Source organism: Talpa europaea (genome assembly GCF_964194135.1).
Source record: "Talpa europaea genome assembly, chromosome: 10".
NCBI classification, from domain to species: domain Eukaryota; kingdom Metazoa; phylum Chordata; class Mammalia; order Eulipotyphla; family Talpidae; genus Talpa; species Talpa europaea.
Window position 1 is genome coordinate 99,028,624 of NC_140077.1, and position 22,495 is coordinate 99,051,118.

The following is a 22,495-nucleotide window of genomic DNA, read 5'->3' on the forward strand; positions in this document are numbered from 1 at the left end:
AACTTTGTAAATAGATCAATTATTTCTGGACATAATATCATAAGATATTGACATTGCCAGGTTGTACTTACTCATATTTTTCCAGTTTTACTTGTAGTCACATGTGTGCATGTGTATATACATATGTGTTTATGTGTAAAACCTATACAGTTTTATCTTATGTAAGTTCATATATCCACAATCAAGATACTGAAGAGTCCCATCACCACAGTAACTCCTCATGCTTCCCTTTAAGGCCATACCTACCCTCTTAAGGTGATACTCTAATCACACCCTCCCCCTGTTCCTATTTTGATTTCGTTACTCAGATGATGCCATTGCAAAAATACTGTCTAAATGGAACGATACGTTATGATACCTTTTGCATGGTTCTCAAGGATCATCCTTGTTATTTTATTTTATTTTCTATTTTTTTCTCTTTTTTTTAAATAATAAATTTTATTTTTATATTCCCCATACAATTGCAGCCCCCCCATTCTGACCCCAATCCCTCCCCTCCCACCCCCGCCCCCCTAAAGTGTCTCTGGTTCATAGTTGTTTGTTGATTTTGATTTTCACTTTCTTATAGTTATTCATTTTCCTGGTCCCTTATTTAAATTTTCTAGATTCCTGCTATGAGTGAGACCATCCGGTATTTTTCTTTTTCTTTTTGGCTTATTTCGCTGAGCATGATCCCTTCCAGTGCCATCCATGTTGCTGCAAATTGCATGTGTTTATCTTTTTTGAATGCTGAGTAATATTCCATGGTATATATGTACCACATCTTCTTGATCCAGTCATCTATTTTTGGGCATTTGGGTTGTTTCCCAAGCTTAGCTATTGTAAACAGTGCTGCTATAAACATAGGGGTGCAGGTGCTCTTTGGAATTGATGTTTCTGTGTCCTTTGGGTAAATACCTAGGAGTGGAACTGCTGGATCATATGGAAGCTCTATGTTTAGTAGGTCCAGAAATCTCCACACAGCTCTCCACAGTGGTTGGACCAGTTTGCACTCCCACCAACAGTGCAGAAGAGTTCCTTTTTCTCCACACCCTCGCCAACATTTGTTGTTGCTAGTTTTTTTAATATGTGCCATTCTCACTGGTGTAAGATGGTATCTCATGGTAGTTTTGATTTGCATTTCCCTGATGACAAGTGATGTTGAACATTTTTTCATATGCCTGTTGGCCATTTGCATTTCCTCTTCAGAGAAATTTCTTTTTAGCTCTTCTGCCCATTTTTTGACTGGATTATTTTCTTTGTTGTTGTTGAGTCTCATCAGCTCTTTGCAGATTTTTGTGATCAGTCCTTTATCATTAGTGTTGGGAGCAAAAATGTTCTCCCAGTTGGTGGGGTTTCTCTTTGTTTTTGTTATTGTCTCTTTTGCTGTGCAGAAGCTCTTTAATTTGATGTAGTCCCAGCTGTTTATCTTTGCCTTCACTATCACTGCTTTGGGTGATGTGTCTGTAAAGATGTCTTTGATGTGCAAATCACGTAGTGTTTCGCCTATATTTCCTTCTATATATTTTATGGTTTCAGGTCTTATATCTAGTTCTTTAATCCATTTTGAGTTGATTTTTGTGTATGGTGTGAGGTAGTGGTCAAGCTTCATTCTTTTGCATGTAGAGACCCAGTTTTCCCAGCACCATAGAGAACCCCAAAAAGTCCACAGAAAAACTAATTCAACTCATCAATCAGTTCAGTAAAGTGGCAGGATACAAAATCAACACGCAAAAATCCTTGTTATTTTATACATTCATTTTTTAAAGTTTTTGAATACTATTCCATGCTACACAAGCATCACAGTTTGCTTAAAAACCAGCTTGTTCACCTGTTGACAGAAATCTGAACTGTTTCCAGTTTTTCAGTTACAAATAAAGCTCTTATGTACATTGTTGTATGGGATTTTGGTGAACATGGCTTCATTTTTCTGGGATAAATGCCCAAGAGCACAACTGCTGTATCATATGGTAATTACAGCTTTGATTTTATAAGAGACTTAGAAATTATTTCCCACACTGGCTATATATTTTTACATTTCCAAAAGTGATATGTGAGTAATCCATTTTCTCCACATTCTCTCTGGCATTTGGGGTTTTCAATATTTTTTAAAACATTCCAGGTGATGTATAGTGATGTCTTGTGGCTGTTTTAGTTTGTGTTTACCTGAGAGCTGCTGATGTTGACAACCTTTTCATTTTCTTGTTTGCTTACCAAGCATCTGTTTTAGTGAAATTCTCCCTTCATGTTCTTTGGTTTATTTTATAATTGGAATAGTTTTTAATGTTGAGTTTTGAGAGCTTTTTTTTTTAAAGATTTATTTATTTATAGAAGAACTGGGGTACAGGCCAGAGGTGCTGGAGGGTGAGAGAATTCACCAGAGACAGAACAGGCAGACGGACCAAAGACACTGCTGAGGGGAGCAGCGGGCGAGGCAAGAGAGATTTGCTGTGCCACGTGGGTATCTCACTTTCTGGCCGGGAATCCAACCCACGCTGCAGAGGCTGTGGACAGCTTCACAGTGCTGCGCTCAACCCGCTGTGCCACTGGGGAGGCCCAAGTTTTAAGAGCTTTTAGTAAAACCTAGAAGCTAGATCTTTTCTGATTATGTGCTTTGCACACACATTTTTCCCATTTGAAGCTTGTCTTTTCTTCCTTTTCACATCAGCATGCACATTTTCTTTTTATTATCTTTTTAATTGAGGAAACATTGGTTTACAACATTGTGTATGATTTGGAGGTACAGGATCAACCCCTTTGGGTATGGCATGGTCACAATCCATTTTAAATTTGATGATAGACTCAATCATTTTATCCTTTTATGGATCATGCTTTTGGTATAAGTTCGAGAATGTTTTGCATAGGCTAGATCTCAGCATTCTTGTGTTTTTTTGAAATTTTGTAATTTTCTATTTAATTCCAAGATGTCTTTCTTGTTAATTTTTGCATAAGGTGTATGAGATTTTTATTTTTTTATGTTTTTTTCCACTATTGAACTGCTTATGTAATGTTGTTTATCTGTTTGAGAGCATTTATGAGTACTCTATTTTGTTCCACTGGTCTATATTTCTGTCCATCTAACAATACCACACCGTATTTTATACTGTAAATAGTAAGCCTTAATATTAGATACAGTCAGTGCTCTCTCTCTCTCTATTTTTATATGTGTGTATATATATATAAATATATATATATATAATGTCTTGTGTGTATATATATGTCTTGATCCCAACTTAGACTATTGTCCGTGTCACAAAAATCCTCGTAAGGCTATTGATAGGAGTTGTATTAAAAATTTGGTGTCTTTACCATGTTGAGGGTATGTCTCAACATTTATTTATTTAACTCTTTCTTTAGCTTTTTGCAATTATCAGTCTACATATCTTGGATATGTCTTGTAAGTTGTATAAATAACTCTGTCATTTCTTCAGTGCAGTTATTATTACTTTTTGACATAATGATGGCTTACAACATACTATATGCTTTAGGAATACAGGTTCGAATGCATGGCCACACTACCATAGTACTGAAAACCTTTCATTCAACACAGTCCATTGGTTCTCCACCTTTTGCTCCCATGTTCTCTTCCCCTCTGGTAATCTCAGTTCTGCAGTCAGAATCCAAGGATTTGTTCTAATTTGGTTTCATCTGTTCCTTTACTTTGTTCCTTTATACCCACATGTGAATGAAATTATCCTGTATTTATCTTTTTTTAAAAAAATAGCTGAGTTGTATTACAGCATAGATATGCGTATATATAACCACACTTTATCAAATTATTCATGGTTGAATACATAGGTTGTTTTCATATCTTGGCTAACAAAAATAGTGCTGCACTGAACATGGGAGTGCATCCATCTTTTGGATTGGTAGTTTTGTATTCTCCCAATAAATACCTAGCAGTGAAATTGCTGGATCATATGGTAGTTCTATTTTTAGAAAAGATTTATTTATTTATGCATACAAGAGCTGGGGTACAGGCCAGAGGTGTGGGGGGTGAGAGGATTCACCAGACAGAGCAGGAACAACACAGGCAGATTGACTGAAATACGCTGCTGATGGGAGCAGCGGGCGAGTCAAGAGAGGTCTGCTATGCCATGTGGGTAGCTCCCTGGCCGGCGATCAAACTCGTGCTGCAGTGACTGCAGATAGCTTCATAAGTTGCGTCTTAACCCCTTGTGCCACCAGGGAGGCCCTGGTAGTTCTATTTTTAGTGTTTCAAGAAAACTCCTTACTCTTTTCCTTGGAAACTAGACAGGTCTACATTCCAATCAAGAGCAAACAAGGTCTGCTTTGTTTCTCACATTCTCCCAGACACATATTGTTTGTGGTGTTCTTGAAATGGGCCAGTCTCACAGATGTGATACCTCGCTGTGGTTTTGATTTCATTTCCCTGGTAAGTGATGATGAATTATTTTTCATGTGCCTGTTGATCATCTATCTTTGTTTTTTTGAGAAATGTCTATTCAGATCTTCTGACCTTTTTTTGACTGGGTTATTTATTTTTGTTGTTGAGTTATATGATTTATTTACATACATTGTCTATTCACCCCTTGTAAGAGATATGATATGGAAATATATTCTCCTATTCAGTAATTAATGAATTTACTAATTCAGTAATTTCAATGATAGTTTCTTTTGTTGTGCACAAGCTTTTTAGTTTGATATACTCTCATTTGTTTATTTTTTACTTTGTTTCTTTTGTAACTGGAAGTAAGTTCCCAACACATGCTAAGGGCAATGTCATGGAGTGTTTTGATAAAATTTTCTTTGATATATTTTATGGCTTTCGGTCTTACATGCAAGTCTTTACCATTTTGAATTAATTTTTATGTGGTGTAACATAGTGGTCTAATTTCAATATTTTGCATGTGGCAATCCAGTTTTTACAACATAATTTTATTTTATTTTTTTTATTTTTTAGATTTATTTATTTATTTATATTTTATTTATACAAGCACTGGGTACAGTCAGAAGCACGGGAGGGTGAGAAAATTCACCAGAGCCAGAGCGGGGAGCAAAGCAGGCAGAAGGACCGAAGTACACTGCTGAAGGGAGCAGCAGGCGGCAGGAGAGGTCTGTGCGCCATGTGGGACCCTCATCCAGTGGCCGGGGAGCAGCCAGGGATCGAACCAGCGCCGCAGAAGCTGCGGGCAGCCTCGCAACCCCGCGCTCAATCTCTGCGCCACCGGGGAGGCCCTACAACATAATTTTAAAAGAGATTTCCTTTCTCCATTGTATGATCCAAGCTCCTTTATCATAAAGTAGCTGTCCGTATATGTGCAGGTTTATTTCAGGATTTTCAATTCAGTAGATCTGTTTCCATTTATTACATTATCTTTGGTGCAATGTTAATTATTGGCTGCATCTTCATTGTTAGTTAAAGAAATGTGACTGATTTTTTTAGACTATAAATCATATTAGTCCTTCTCAGAACAGATGGAGAAAAGCAGAAAGTAAAATAGGTATAAGCAATCAAATGTATAGTGAAGGATGGAATTAGATGTTTAGTGATGCTCTTAATGTAGTAAATCCCAATGTTGATTCTAAATGTTTGTTTAATTCAGTTCATTAGTTTTTTTTTTTTTTTTAGAAAATGAGTTTTATATCTGCAGTAATACTGTAATAATACAAGCATGAAACATCCTTGAGCATTGTGCTAAAGGATGCGTTTCATCTAACCAAGAAGTGATTACCAAAATATCAACTAAGGGAATGTTATCAAGAAATGAACATATTTAATTATAACCTAAAGAGAAACAAAGTTGTGACAAGGATAGAAAAAAGGAAAACAAAATGTTAATGTCATACATTATCCCAAAAAGTGGGAATAGGAGGAAAAATTAAATAGAGATGCTGAATTCTGGTAGGAGCTCAAGATTAAAAAAAAAAGTATTAGAATTTTGTAAAAGCCACTATTTATAAAGTATTCACTTAAACAATTTGAAAAAATTTCTTTGTTTCCAAAATAAATACCAAAAAACAAATAATCAAAGAAAATATACCATCTGGGAAAAAAGCATTACCCTCGCATGTACACACACACACACACACACAGTAAAAGAAAATATAGCAATTTACATTTAAGTATAAAATAAAACAATATGGCTATTACATCAACTGTATTTTATTCATCAGAAGTCAATTACTGAATCCATGATTAGTACCCACACTGAAAAGGAGAATACAGCTCCACTTCTTGATGGAAATAGGATTATATAATCTGTGGACATATTTTGAAATAACTACAAGGCAGAAATTGCATATACAAGAAAATGTGAATGCTATAGTAAGATGTCTTGGCTACATCTGCATAGAATGAGAGGACCAATAGTAAGAGCTTATTTAGTTTGGGGGGGGCTATATTGGTATGTGGGTCATTGGAAGCTAGATAGGAGAGTTTGTGATAAGTATAGATGAAAGTATATATAAAAAGTATAGAGAAGAGGTAAAAACAAATAATTTGTTCCAGTTCGAGTCCTTAAAATGATTGATAATCATTGAGATCATTTCAACTTGCTTGTTTTAAGAACTGTTCAGTTCATGTGAATAGAAATATAAGCTTTTCCTGTTTCCATTTTAGATTTCTCTTAAACTCAAATTATTATAGATAGACACAGAAAAATAAAAGTAAAATATACATAAATGATATTTAAGAAGCAAAATAATGGGATTGATAATGCATATTTGACACAATCTGTATGACTCACTTCTCATACAAGTTTCATTTGAACAGTGAAACAGCTAAGATTATTAAGGCTTCAATAAAAAAAGTACAGGGGCTACTGATACAGAGATAATAATAATAATGATAATACTAGAGATAGCCTAATATATTGAGCCAAATACTTTTGTGCTAGATATTCCAATAAGCAATTTATATGCATTGCCTCATTTAATTATCCCCCAAATCACATGAGATTTATACAAGGAAGCAATTACTTTTCTTAGGAGAAATACTTCTGGACTATGTTAATATACATGGATATGAATTTAACTCCCTAGCAGTTTGTGTGAGCAGGGAGTTTTCTGATTTATTTTGTATTTATTTATCAAAGTTTTAATTGATTTAAGGTCTATTTATTATGATGATTATTATAACCTAGCTTTTGCATTCCTTGGATCTTATTTTCAAAAACCAGTTACACCATTTCAGTTAATTAAAAGTAAAGTTATGTAAAGTTTTTATAGAGTGAGAGAAGACATTTTACTTTTTAGTCATTGAAATGTGTACTGTTAAACCATATCTCTCAATTTTGATTTAATTTCCCTACATGGACTAAATTTATTTTTCTTACTGCTTTAATTAATTGGTTAAGCTTTAGTTTATTTTGTGAGACCAAAGATAGTATCATTTTGCAAATCTTTTATCAGTTCTAGAATATATAGCATATATGAATATTGATACTAATATTTTACAAGGTTTAAAATACAAATCACCATCAAGGTAAAATGTCAGTTATAATTTTTTTAATATTATTTTTATGATTGGAAAATATAAGCTAATTATAGACCTCAAAAAACATAAAAAGGGACTCAATAAGAAAATACCCAGAAACTAATAAGGTTAACAATCTATAGTTTCTATTTTTACCAATAGATATGTACAAATACATACATTCATATGTTTTTGAAAAATAAAATCATACTATACAACTATGTTTCATTTAAGGTTTTTATGAAATATTTTTGCTTGTACCATTACATATAATTTTACAACATAATTGAAAAAACTGCAAAATGTTCTCAAAGCATGAGTATTAGATTTCTTTTCATTATTTTCCTGTTGTTGAAATTATAATTAATAAAAACTGATCAATTCAAATACCTGCAAAAATATTTTTAAGGAATTCAAGCTGTTGATATGAGTGCAGAGGGATGACTTTTTAGTATATTCCTCAAGAGAATTCATCAGCCTTCTTTAAGATTGACCTTCTAGTTCCCAACGGTTCTATTTTTCACTGGAAAGTGTTTTAATATCTAGCAAGCAATTATAATAGTGCTATCATAGTACCCGAGGCATTTAATCACATATGTTTCTCCCCTCTTTGACCACCTATATCTGAATTATCTTGGTGGGAAAAAATACTTATTCTCAGCATGACTGCAGTAAAAGTAGTAAAAAAAAAAAAAAGTAATATAAAAGATCAAGTAGAAAGGGCCTGGGAAGTGCAATAGAAATTGCCCCTGGATTTAGGGGATTGCTTCCTACTCCCTGTTGAGCACTTAAATAGTGCTATGCCCTGGGGAAAGTCACTTAAATTCTAGACCTCTGACTCCTCCTCTGATAATTTATCTCAAATAGTAATTTTCACTCTGAAATTTTAATTTATCCTTAGAGAAAATAAGTGCTTCAATTGATGTAATCTTGTTTTCAAGTGATATATTTGAAGTCAGGTAAAAATTACACAAATTAATTCCATACACTTCGCTAAGTTTACCACTGAGGTTTTTATAATTAGAGACTGAGTTACTTGAGATGATTTATTGCTACATGAGGTTAGAGTTTGAGCATTTTTATAAAATGTTATTTTTCTATAATTAACTTTTTTACCCCTGTGCTAAACAACATGCTTTTGTAAATATATGAGTCATATTAATTTATATTTCACATGAATATTAGAATTTCATTTTTATCTATAAAATAGTCCACTTATATGATTAGAAGTTTGTTTAAATTAGAAATTAATTCGGGTAGAGTTATGTTATAATAGTGAGTCACTTAATGAGTGGAATTTTAAAATAGTTCTGATAAATAAAAAAACCTCAGAATCTGATATATTCACTTTAAGAAAGATAAACACATGCAGTTTGCAGCAACATGGATGGAGCTGGAAGGGATCATGCTCAGCGAAATAAGCCAGAAAGAAAAAGAAAAATACCGGATGGTCTCGCTCATAGCAGGAATTTAGAAAACCTAAATAAGAGACCAGGAAAAAGACTAATCAATACAAAGTGAAAATCAAAATCAACAAGCAACTATAGACCAGAGACACACTATGGGGGGCGGGGATGGAGGGATGGGAAAAGGAAGGACTAGTGTCAAAATAAGGGGGGGTGGGTGTAATTGTATGGGGAATATAACCAAAATGAAAATGCATACATTGTCCAAAGATAAAAAAAAGATGTAAGAATTATATAAAATAAAATATTTAAATAAAAAATATGTAAGCTAAGGGCCTCCCCTGGTGGTGCAGGCAGTTGAGCGCAATGCTGTTCGCAGCCTCTGCAGCGCCGGTTCCATCCCAGCTAGCCAGTGAGGGTCCCACATGTTGCGGTAGACCTCCCCTGTCTCGCCCACTGTTCCCTTCAGCAGTGTATTTCATCAGTCTGCCTGTTCTGTTCCCTGCTCTGTCTCTGGTGAATCGTCTCACCCTCCCGCACATCTGGACTGTACTCCAGCTCTTGTGTAAATAAACAAATAAATAAGTAAATAAATAAGTAAATAAGTAAATAAATAAATCTTAAAAAAAGAAAAAGAATATAAGCTAAGCAAGAGGAGACCTTTTTCTGCCAAAGTAGGTTGGAAAAATAAATGGGTAGGACCTGCTCAGTTTATTGTGTAGAGAAAGGAGAGGAAATGTGGACTAGCTGATATTAAACCAGTGTGATATTTGATATTGACCCTTGAATATATGAGAATTTATAAGCCACAACATGACTGAGTGAATGGAAAAATAATTAAACTGGGGCAATAGTTAGATACTTGAATCTTAAACAGAATTACATTATTCTTTTGGAACATCAACAAAACAAGTTCATTATGAACCAAAGTGAAAACAAGAATATTTATGAAATGTAAAATTAAACAGCATAATTATCAGAAAATTTTTTTGTTTCAGTTTTGCTTTTACTGTGCTAAAAAGTTATTTCTTAGAAAAATACTAAAAACAAAACTACATAAAGGATAAAAGTGATAGAACTCACAGCAAAAGAACTATTGTAATCTAAATTAGAAGAAGGAATATCAGAGGAAAATATGAAAGACTAAAGAAAACTAGTATATTATAGCCAGTATCAGAGATGAAAAATCAGTTTAATATCTTAGAAAATAAGAAATTATAAATATGAAAACTTTGTGACAAAAGAAAAATTGCATAGAATTTATGTAGATTAATTCAAAGCAAAATGTATGAAAGCAAATAAATTCAAGTAACATATTTGGCCACATTGGTAAACAAAAGCAAGTCAAAGAAAAAATATGAAGTGTAATAATTTTCCTGCAAATTTTTTTTCAATATCAGAAGAATTTTGAGAGTGACAAAAATAATGTAAGTATGAAGCTCCACATGTACAGATTTTGAAGCACTAGGTTAACAGATTACCAATTCATACATTAACAGAGAGGTTAATATCTACCAGTCTTCACTCTCCATAATTGTTAGTGCATGACCAACAAATACTACAAATACCCAGGTACCCCTGAACATGCACTAAAGGGATCCAGCTAGCTATGCAAAAAAAGACAAAGGACTCTCACTGTAAAATAATTTTAATAGGATTAATGTGCATAGAGAGAGAGGAAGAAAGTATTCCAAATAAAACACCCAAAGCTAACCATCCCCTCTTGGGTAAATGTCCAGCCAAAAATAATCAGGAAGCAGGGGATATAATCCAATTGTATTTTTACATGATTTTACATGGCATGTCACAAACCTATTTAAAAATGTCAACATATATGCTCTGTCATTGACACAGAATTATAAAAATACTGATTAGACCTAATGCCTATCAATTTACATATAATGGGAATAATAGGCGTATTTTGGTAAATATAATAAGAGACTTTAATGCCTAGTCATTGATTTGCTCATTTATTGATATTAAAGAACTTTATTCTTTTATAAAGATTAGCTATTTCTAATCTAAAAAAAGAATGAAGTAATGAACTGATGGAAATTTGAAACAAAATGGGAAAAACATATTTTCCAATTACGAGTGTAGGCATTTTAATCTACAGGTACTCAAACTGCAGTGTAACAGCTTTTAAATTACATCAACTCATAAAGGAATTCAGCCCCTCAATTCAAATATTCCTAGAACTATTCTGGAAATGCCAGTAACATCAGCATTTGATCTATTTATTCATTTATTTATTTATTCGTGCCTATGGGGAGACTTGATCCTTTACTTTCTAGGTGGTTTTATTTTGTGGTGTGAGATTAAAAAAAAAGACTGTCTGAGCTGCGTATTTTACTCCTCCCTGAGGAAGAAGCGAAACTGATTAAAATCTTGTCTACGGTATTTTCAAGAATATCAGTTTTTGTTCTTGTGAATATATTTTAAAAACAAAAAAAGACCCTTGGTGATTGATTATATTTTTTAAAAGCATGACTTGTTTTATATTCTATAATTTGATTTTCACTTTGTTGTTTTAACTTAAAATTCGTCAGCTGATGATATCCCATTACTGCTGAAGTTAGTAACAAAAAGAATTTAGCATCTCAATGTTTTTCCTTTTCATGTTAAATCCACATTCAAATGAAGTTATACTGTGTTGTAAAGAAGGGAACTTATTCAAATAAGAAATATTATAAAATTGTTTAGATTGAGTCCACACATTTCTATAGACTTTGTCTATTTCCATTCAACTTGGAGTAATTTTAGGCTTCTTCTATTCTGCTAGTCTGTATTCTGATAAAATGAAAATCAATTTAATCAGGTTTGTGTTCAGACAGACCCACATTTGTAATTAGATGTTTTGCCTTATATTTTATGACACACCGGTTTATTTGTAGCTGAGTACAATTGTAACTTAATAGGCAGCCTAGACGTATAATATTTGAGACAGACCTTGTCCCAACCTGCAATTTCTGTAAATATGATGGTTATGGCAAAATGCCAAATGCAGTCTGTAATGCAACATTTTAAAATCATCCTTGCCATCTCTACTCTGGAAACCTTAACTCTCACAAAAATGACAATACTTTGTTCCTACCTGTTTCTTGAGATTTGGGGAAAGATATAATAGCTGTACATCCTTTAGAAATTTGTGATTGTTTACACAATTTGGTTAAATGGCACAACTTATACCTAAACTTCTTTTAGGGATATTTGTAAGCTACTTATTAAATCTGTTACAGATAGTTTAAGTACATCCAGATTAAAACTTCTGGATTAAATATGTTCAAAATTCACAAATTTAAAAATGTGACCAAAATTTTAAGATTTTATTATTATTATTATGATGATGATGATGATGATGATGATTTTATATAAGAGCTGGGGTACAGGCCAGAGGCAAGGGAGGGTGAGAGGATTCACCAGAGACAGAGTGGGGAGCAGAACAGGCAGACGACTGAAATGCACTGCTGAGGGGAGCAGCGGGTGCACAGGAGAGGTCTGCCACGCCATGTGGCAATCTCCCTGGCCAGCTGGGAATGGAACCTGTGCTTCAGAGGCTGCAGAGCTTCACAGCACTGCGCTCAACCTGCTGCCCTATTGGGGAGGCCCTGTGACCAAAATTTTAGAAACAAATAATTTCTACAAAACAGAATGAATTGCTGAATGTAAAATTGCACAGTATGCAATATAAAATATATAATATGTAGTTCATATAATTCTATAAAATATAAAGTCTTAATTTTAAGGGGAGAGATTACTGAGTTTTATATCCTTAGTATTAGCTTCTTTAGTCACCACACATAGTTCCAAGACAAATAAAGATATTTGCTATATAGTTGCTCTTCACTGATTTCTTTAAAGTTTTTTTCAAAGTTTGGTTTATTGTCAAATTTGAGTCACTGTGTTGACACATTTCATTCATATTTATGACTTCTATTGAGGCTTCTATTTCACTCATATGCATGGCTTCTATTGAGCTTATGTTAGTGAGGTAATTTTGCCTTCCCTCTGGATTCTTCTTGGACTAGTGAAGAAAGTTAATATCAGACAGATAGATGTTGATGGATAAATGTTATGCTTGAAAAAAATCTTGAAATTTTACTGGTTTGATATGTGTTCACAGCATATAAAATGCTAGCATATAATATGCTAGTCATAAAATTAATGACTATAGTTATTTAACTGGACATGTGGGTTTCCATATAACCTATAGAATGATCACTACTGGATTATTCAGTTGTGATTATGTTAGGTCACAATTAATCACATGATTTTCTCTATACTTTCACATTGCCTCTTCTTAAGTCACTGCTTTGTCCTCCTCATATCAGCATAGAGCCCTATGTCCCTGTAAAAGTTATCATCTGCATCTTATCTGATTTTTCCTCATTTGATTGTTCAAATAGGAGTATTTACTTTAAAAGAGAAGAAAACAAGATTTGAAAGGGGGAGAAAAAAGACAAGTTATAAATTGTACATGCTATTACTTGATTAACATTCTTGTGAGATAGCCTCCTAAATAATCAGATCCCAAACTAATTTTCTATGTGAACTACACAGTGAAGGTTGTTAAGAAATGCCCTTAAAGTTTTACTCCTATCTCAGGTAGTAAAAAGAGGGCAGTGCATTGTGATGCAGATTTGCTGCAATGTTCAGCCTAGTTCTCTAGCAGACAGTTTCCCATGAATATCATTATCCTGCCCATAAAAAGAAGCATACCTAGTAATGGGCAAAATGCTACCCACAGTAAGATGAAAAACCCTCCCAGCTGGCAAACCCAGCCACCTGACATTTGAATATTTTGATATTACCAACAGGTGCAGGGAAGCAAGACAATAAGAATATTAGGTTACAGTTTAAGGAATTATGAAGAAAATTTAGTATTACTGGTAGAAGATTTTGAACTGAGCTTGGTATTTGGCAAAGGTTATATATTTGAGAGCTACAATAAAATATGAAAGGCTAGGGAAATGAGTGTGCTATTTAGAGGTAGTATCAAGAACAAGTTTTAAAGTCTTTCTCTAAAAATATATGGTAAATGAATCAGTTTCATATTATCAGTCTTGAAGTGAAATGTAGAACTTTATACTATCCAGGAGATATTGTACTAAGACATTATTTTATTGCTGGGGTGTTTCAAAACAAAACAAACTTAGACAGCTCCAGACTTCTGTGGAGGTTTAATATATAATTTTATAAACATATTTACACATATATACGTTTGATACATAACTGAGTTGCCTCCAATAAAATTTATTTTCATAATCTAATGTGAACTATATATTAAATTACAGGACTGGTAAAAATAACATGTCATTACAAGAAATATAAAACATTGACCTGAAATATAGAATAATATAAGACTGAAGATTCTTTATAAGAACCTGCTGTTCTCTAGGAAGATTTCTTTCTTTTTTTTTTAAGATTTTTATTTATTTATACAAGAATTGGGGCACAGGCCAGATGCGCAGGAGGGCAAGAGGACTCACCAAAGACAGAGCAGGGTACAGAACAGGCAGACTGATGAAATACACCGCTCTGGGGAGCAGCGGGCAAGACAGGAGAGGTCTGCTTCGCCATGCATGACCAAGCCAGCACTGCAGAGGCTGCGGACAGCTTCACAGTGTGGCACTCAACCACCTGCACCACCAGGGGAGGCCCAAGACTGAAGATTTCGATGGTGTTGGAAAGAGAAAATTCCCCCCATCTCTCTAGGGTAGTGGGAAAAGTAATCATTTTAACTTCAGACATACTGTAAGAGAAAAAAAAAATCATTTATGGAGAATTTAAATAGAAATAAGGATTCCAAGGTCAGTGAGGAGCAATGGGTTTATTTATCCTGAGCTGCAGGAAAATGAGGACTGCTAGATTGCTGGTGCTTCAGTCTTATTCTGCCAAAGTAGATAAAAACTCAGAATGATAGGAGGCCTAACACCAAACTTCCCAAATTAATGACACACCTATATTAGCAATGGGACACAATCAGCCTGACATGCTTAAAAGTGGGATAACACCTTTATAGACTTTAATCCTTACAAGCCACCATTTAACAAATATTTTGAACAGTTTACTTCCCCATTTAAGAGAAGGAATTTTGATTTTGTTTCAATTATCAGTACAGAAGATAATATAAGCCAACTATAGTTTTTTCTATTAAGATATTGTTGACATGGTATCTTGCATTTGTTTCTGCCTTATGTCCGAGAAGGTTAAACTAACGTTAAAAACTGATTTGTCCCTAAAGGACTATAGTTAAATAACATACAACTCAGCTTTGAAGGTTCTAGGATAAGGCAAGATTCACTTTGTCCTTCAGATTGTTGCCTTTGTATAAACATGACATTTTGGTTGGAATTTGTGTTTGACAGTTCTATAATGTAATTTTCCAGAATGTGTTCAAGTGGAACCAAATGTCATTGGCTTCATTCAATAGATTTTCTGCCTGATGAAACATACTATTACTATTCTATTTATTTTTACAACCAATGAAAAATTGATTATTTTGATTTGTGGAGTTCTTTTACACATAATTCTTCAGAAAATAAAGATGAAGTATTAGCATCTATATAATGAACAACATTAAATTAATTGATTTTTAACTGCCTATGTTTAATTCCATGTTGGCATTTTACATATACTAATAGTTAATAGGTAGTATATTAACTTAAGGAATATGTGTATGTAGAGGGACAATTCTGTGGAATAACTTAATGGGTTTCTTGTGAAAGTCATCCATAAGTACAGAGAATGAAAAATAGATATTTTTATTTAAAGCTAATTCAAATTTGAAAGCAGAAATGAAGCTGAATCAAATACACATGTCAAATAAGTACACATAGGAATACAGTTCTCTTGAGAACATGGAAGCAGAGAAAAGGCTAAGTGAGGTATTGAGCTCAGAGTTTAGATATTGGTCATGGTAGGTAAGAGTGTCATATTGGTTTTTCTAGCCAGGAAGCTAATCCAGGAAAGAAAAAAATCTTCATGTGTTTTAAGTATTAAAATAAAGAAGCCCAGTCAGAAATGAATTATTTAACTCATTAACCTTGAAATTAGGATTTTGTAACATAAAGCATTATTTAACATTTCTGTCTGGGGAATCTGTGGCTGCTTAGAAAAAAGAGGGTATTACTGGATACTACTGTAATTTCTGAATTTTTTTCTAAGTACATTTTACTGGTTATCTCTATTCCATTAATAAAAGAAGGAAAATCTATCTCAACATGCAAATTGTAATTTTAATCATTTCAGCACACTGAATTTGGGAATTAAATAAATTAAATACTTTATTTATATAAGGGAAACCTAAACCACTGGATTTATGGCATACGTTTCCCTGCTTAGCTCCTGGGAGGATAATATAAAATAGTTCAGAGGGGACCTGGACCCAGAAGATCCTGTTTCTTGGGGAGAAACTAGAGCTCTTCTGGGCATTAGATACTGATGCTGACTGCAACAGAACAGACACTGAGCAAATTAAGCTCTATATAAAAAACAGGTAGATGGAGAAGTGCCTAGAGACTGTGGTTGGGGTAGGAACTGATAGTTTAAACCAGTGTTCATGTGTCTGACTGGCACCCCTAGGGAAAGGAGAGCTGATTAGTTTGGAGGACCCTTAACTAAAGCAAAAACCATGTGGGCCGGGTCATCAGCAAAAAGGATAGGACACAGAATGACACTTACTCTTTTCTTCACCCCTTCTTCCTCCACCTCCTAGGACTCACTTTGATCCTGGGAAACAGCACACAGCCCACAAACATGGGAAAATAATTAAATATACAAATCCATGAAGCTAAAAGACACATGGTTACTAAAATGTAATGAGACTGACACCAAGACACATAGTTGTGAATTTTCTAAGAGTTCAAGACAAAATAAAATACTGAAACTGACTAGGGGAAAGAAGTATATAACCGATTGAGGCTGCTAGCTACATGGATAGAACTGTAAGGAACTGTGCTAAGCAAAACAATCATGACTAGAATGACAAATACCAGATGGTGTCATTATTAATCTGAATTATAGAGAAATAAAACAAGGGTCAGATAAAATCAAATCAGTAACAAACCCTAGAAATCTACCATAGAAGGCAGGTAGAGAGGCTACCACAAAGTGGGGAAAAGGGTACAGTGGACTATGATGGGGCAATATTGGTGTCTAAACCTCAAAATCATATACAGTGTTGTAAAGCAACATTATATCAATAAAAAGAAATAATAAAATGAAATAAAATACACTGTTTGAGAGAAAATAAATGTGTAAACTTAAATTCTTTTGTTTCCTACCAATACTTTTCATTATAAGTAAACTATATGCAGATAAGAAATTAGGATATTGAAATGGTATGTTATATAAACAAATAGAAATTTTAGAACATTAGTATATGACATAAAACTATTTTACATAACAGATATATGATGTTAGTACAAAAGGTATTGTGAGTCAGGTACTGAAATTGTGTCTGGGGGCCCCAGAGACAATACAAATCAAGTTAGCTCTTTTTCTTTTTTTTGGTGGGCCCCTTACTGGTGCCCGGGGATCGAACTGGCACTGCAGAGACTGCGGGCAGCCTCGTAACCTAGCGCTCAACCGGTGTGCCACCAGGGGAGGCCCAGCTCTTTTTCTTTTATATTAATTTTCTGCTGGTCTTCAGGAAGCGTTTAAACAAATATGACAAGAACCTCCTGGTCCTTTTCAAGTCTATCTTAATTAACTGCTATTGATTCATAGGAGAGCACTTGAAACCAAAATAAGTATAAACTTTGGGGCTCTCGGTCTTTTTAATGAGAAGATAAAACATTCATCTTACTGGAGTCAGAGCTAACTTTGCTTCCTTCTTACTAATGTGTACCATAAACATGTCTATCCCAACTTGCCCAGACCTCTGAAGCTTTCCTGACCTTTCCTGCCTTACTTGCCTCCTCATGGTTTAGCCTCACCCTTATTGTCAAAATCTGTAATATTTTTCTTCTCTAAAACTCAGTTTTTCTGATTGCCACCTGCAGACTATTATTTTTCAATTTGATTTTTTGATTTGGTAGTAGTACACCGAAATCTGCTAAGATTCTCTCTTTGGAGTGGATGCTTTTCTGGCACCTAAAAAGTTTAAAAGTAAAATAAAATATATTACCCTGGTGATTAATTGATATAAGAATTGACACACACATAACCTCTCTTTCAAAACTTTCCTCACCTGAAAAAATAAATTTATCATGGCCTTTAAGTGTTCTTGGAAGTTATGTGTTATTTCAGACCATATGAATGCAAGTTTTAATACAGAGTTCATGTTTTCACTTGTGTGCCTTTGTTTGTATCTTGCTCTGGTGTTTTCTTAATTTAGCCAGTCTCCTACATTCCTTTGAATTGGTTTATATTCACACTGCAATGGTTAGTGTGTCCACTGTGTTGTACATATACAAAAGGGGAAGAGAATTGATGAGTAGTAAGTGTTGTTTTGGCAATATGCTTCTACCTACCAAAACACTATGGAAATAATTTATTAATGTTTTATAACATTAAATGTGTTTTAATTTCAAATATGTAACATAAAACACATAAATTTTATGTCTTCAAATATATGAATGCCAGCAAGAGACCTGATTAATTTGAGTGAATAAAATGATTTATGAATAATCTAAATAATATTTATATAACACTAATTTTTGCACAAAACTTGCAGAATGCAAACTAATAATTATGCATTTTATATAATCAGTGTTTTCCTTTATAATGGAAAATTGTTATTTTCAGGTACTACAAAATTGCTCTACATAGTTGTATGTAGTATTTACATAAATATGCAAATAAGACAGTTATTTAAACAATATTAAATATTTTCATAAAATACTCATGAAATGGGTTTTGTAACACTTACTACAAATTAAAATCAAGAGGTTATTTTAGCCACTTATATGTCTTTCATTTTTTTGGAATTAATCTACATTTAATGTGCCAATTTGCCACAGAAATCTGGAAAATAATAAAATATGTGTGGAGATTGTTCTGAGTGATTTAGAACTGGTGTACTTTTCCTAGATTTTTTTTATTGATTTAGGAATAAATCAAGGAATAAATCAACAGGAAGGCCATCCCATAGAATCATTTGATAAGGTAGGAATTAGAGGTCATACCTTTCATAATATAGAAAAATATAAAGGAATTAATATCCATAAAGAAAGAAAATCAGTAAAACCACTTGCAATGTGATCATAGTTTATAAATTGCTAATCTGATATTCATACAGTAGCTGATTTGCCTACCTTTTTTTCCTAGAGAGGGAGGCAAATGCCTGTTATTCTAATGGCAGAAAAAAATTTATAAACACATACTCTGTATGCGCATGAATGAATGAGAATAAAAGGAAGACTTTATGTTTCTCAGTTTGTTTTTCTCGCTTATTCCATTAAAAATATAATTTTACAACATAAGAGTATTTGTCCATAAAAAGGATGTAATGATCAGCTGGAAAGTCATTGCATATATCTAAGGTCTCTCCTGGTTCAGAAAGTATGTAGGGCCTCCCCTAGTGGCTCAGCGGTTGAGCGCTGGGTTGCGAAGCTGCCCGCAGCCTCTGCAGCACCTGTTCGATCCCCGGCTGCTCCCTGGCCACCGGTGAGGGTCCCACATGGTGCATAGACCTCTCCTGCCACACCCGCTGCTCTCCTCAGCAGTGTATTTCGGTCCATCTGCCTGTTCTGTTCCCCTATGTGGCTCTGGTGAATTCTCTCACCCTTCCGCGCTTCTGACTGTACCCAGTGCTTGTATAAATAAATAAATCTTTAAAAAAAGAAAAAGTATGTAAACTCATGTCTTATTTTACTTACTCATTTATATACAAATATACATTATACATATTAAAGGTAAAAAATACAATAATCTGTGTTGTCTGAAAAGCTCTTTTTGTAATAATACTCTAATTTGCAGTCCAGTAGTTCTTAAAAATTATACCCCCTTTCTCAAATATGCTCCAGATATACTTAGTGTATTTGAGGGTTGTTTCTACAATACTGAACCAGATAAAAATAAGTGCATAATGTAATAATTTAAAACACAGGTTTTCATTAGAAACTGTCAAGGAGACAATGAAGAGAGAAAGTTGTGTAGGTAATTAGTGGAACATAAACTGCAGCTCATGTAAAATAATAATTCATTTATATACACTTGTATTATAAGAAGTAATTTTTATACAATGAAATCTTTCATTAAAGTCAATTATAATTTAATCATTTTACAATGCTTGCAAAATATCTTCTAAGTACTCTGTTTTCTCACTTTGCTATAAATATGTTTTTGCATTTATTTCAAATCATGGAGAACACAATTTAAAGAAAAAATGCTTAAGAAGCAGTAATACGAGACCTAAGTAAATTAGTTCCAGTGATTTCATTAGCTTTGCTTAAGGTTGTTACCCATTATCCATTGTGTTCTCTATCCAGTGCATTCAGCGTTTTCTTGTCTTTTTTCCTCCTTTTTTGTTTCTCCATGGAATAAATAAGCTATGGTTTTTAAATGAAAACAACACTGTAGCTATTATTCTCCCATTTTGATCATCATTCTTGTCTTTAATTTTCTAGCAATTATAATACAGAATGTTATTTACATTTTGGAACAAACCAGTAATAAGCATTGTATATTTTAGTGTCTTTATCAAGAACCTGAACCTGAAACATTAAGTAGCAAATTGCAGGCACAGCCTGTATTCTGCAAGTGTGCTGTACCACCTTTTTTTCACGTTTTCCCTTTACATTTGCAAATTGGATAAATGTAGCCATAGGTGTTTTGACAGCTAATTAAATGTGAATATGTGCAATTATATGCCAGTTTGCTGCTATTTGTGGAAAAATAACATAGGATTTGTACAATTTGTGCTGATGTACTTTCATTTTGCCACTTAGAAATCAAATTTCATGATACATACAGAAACATCCTAGTTGAAATTTCTGTTATTTAGATAAATAGAGGATAGAGAAATATATAGATAGAATGATAGATGATAGAGATAATAAACTACTGTGTTTCTCAATTACCTCCTTAGCTAAAAGAAAGGGTAAGAATGGACGTTAAATTCTAAATTCCCTTTTTCATTGTTGTTGATGATATTCCCTCCATTTCCAAATATTTTCTTTTCATGCACTATATGAATAATCTATTTTTGTAACTGGAAAGCTACAACTTCCAATAACAGATAGTACTTTATGTAATGTAGTGGTGATAGCTAGATAATACTACTCTGTGTAATGGACATTGGCTATTTTCTAATAAATGTGGCTCTTAATTACTATCTCACTCTGAAACTGCTAGCTTCTTTAAAACCTATTCAAATGACTGACTAAACAGCTGATTGACTGAAGGATAAAGATTATTTGAGGAAAAAAGTACTTTGAAGAAATGGTCCTAAAGTAAAGGTGATGACTGACTATTTTCTTAGGTAGTTTCATAGGTTAGTTGGAAACATAGCAACTAGCTGGTAAATGGCAAATTATTTAAAGTATCTAAATGTTAGTTGACTCATGGGTAAAAGAAGCAAGTAAAACCCCAAGTTGTAGAATTATTATAAATATTAAATTAAATAATGCATTTAAAACTCTCACAAATAATCCCGGCATGGAATAGCAGACAACAATTATGCATGGGTATATTATTTTTATGCCATTTTATATTGTATATTCATATAACATATAGGTATATTTTTCATACAACATTGATATTAAATATATGTAGTAACATGTATTTTTATGTATAAACATAATATGAATATTTTTTCTCATTATTTATTTTTCCCTGATTCAAATAATAATGTATTTGATCCCCTAAAAACTATGTTATTTATTTTGAACTTCATTCTTTTAAAACATATGAAGAGCCACATAAGGAATCTGTCATAGAACTTGGGGTATATAACAAGTGCTAAATAAATATTAGCTTTATTAACATCCTCTTCATTGTTGTTCTTTCTTGTGGCTCAGATTGTTTTGTCAACATAGAATATATTTCATGCTTTATCATTCTTGAATATCCTTGCCCCCAAGTCCCCATATCCTTTTCCAAAGGTTTCAAGGAAGAAAGAACCTGAATTCATTTTCAGGGTTCCCTATCTACTTTCTCCATGTCCCCAACCATAATATTCTTTTTTAAAAATTTTTTAAAGATTTATTTTTATACAAGAACGGGGGTACAGGCCAAATATGTGGGAGTGTGAAAGGACTCACCAGAGACAGAGCGGGGAACAGAACAGGCAGACTAAAGAAATACGCTGCTGAGGGGAGCAGCAGGTGAGACAGGATTGGTCTGCTCGCCATGTGGGAATCTTGCTGGCTGGCTGGGATCGAACCTGGACTGCAGAGGCTGTAAACAGCTTCACGGTGCCACGCTCAACCACCTGCACCACCAGGGAGGCCCGCAAAATACTTCTTTCTACTATTCAACATTTTTTCCACTTTCTAATTAATTTTCCCTTTTAAATAATATGCTGACTTTATTCTTCAGATAATCTGTAATTCATAGACTGTCTAGGTTAAACTATATCATCACAAATTGATAAATAAATTAGTGGTGATATTTGCAGCAATATTATGTGTATTTCTTTTCAAGATTGTGGCAAGATTTTTCAGTGCTGTTTCATATCTTCTATGGAATATATTCAGCCATTTGCTTAGATTTTTCCCTGAATCTA